The sequence below is a fragment of the Chelonia mydas genome, chromosome 10 (genome assembly GCF_015237465.2).
Source record: "Chelonia mydas isolate rCheMyd1 chromosome 10, rCheMyd1.pri.v2, whole genome shotgun sequence".
Taxonomy (NCBI): domain Eukaryota; kingdom Metazoa; phylum Chordata; order Testudines; family Cheloniidae; genus Chelonia; species Chelonia mydas.
In genome coordinates this window covers 17,236,157-17,236,996 of record NC_051250.2, presented here as the reverse complement: position 1 = coordinate 17,236,996, position 840 = coordinate 17,236,157, and positions in this window count along the sequence as shown.

Below are 840 nucleotides of genomic sequence, written 5' to 3'. Positions count from 1 at the left end.
GCATTGACCCCGGATCTGAGTCTGGGCTGAAGCAGCTGAGCTGGAGGGGAAAACCTATTTAGAAAATGTTGACATTCAGCTCATGGAGGTGGTGCCATATGTTCATCTCAAATGGCGTGGGGCATGCAGCCAAGCAGAGAAAGGGACATGGCTTCCAAAACATGCAGATCCGAAGCTTCCAAGGGTAAAGCACATCATGGGCAATTCCCAAGGATGGCCTCCCCTTCCCACTCCCCACCTCCATGTGCTCCTATTTGAGCCACGTTGTCCCTGGCAACTTCCCCCATGATGACTGAACATTACCCACTCCCCTTCAGAAGAAAATTAATGCTGCTAATTCTGTGACTGACCTACTTTGTGGCCTTGGTAAAAACTAGCCAACGTAACCTCTCCAGGCCATACTTTCCATCTCACTGCACCAGTTTTAAGCCTACTGGACTTTACTGAAGTCAGTGGGAGCAGTGGGCCTGATTCTCTGCTGCTTTGCATCTTTTATCGTTGTTTACATCACTCAGAGTTGGTAGGGTTTCATGCCCACTGTGCGCAGATGTAAATGGGCCAAACCCTCTGCTAGCATAAATGGGCACAGACCCATTAACTTCAATGAAGTTTTGCACATTTAAAGCATCTGAGAATTTGGTCCATAAGGTAGTGGAGAATCGGGCCCAATAATTACATACGTACATGATGGATGTTTTGAAGATACATTATTTATGGAACGGGGCTGATTCCACCACTTATACTCAATGAGCAGTCACTTGAACACGGGTTGCAAGCATGGGCCCTACACACTAACTGTCATAAACATCTACAAAATAAACATCATGACTCCAAACATTA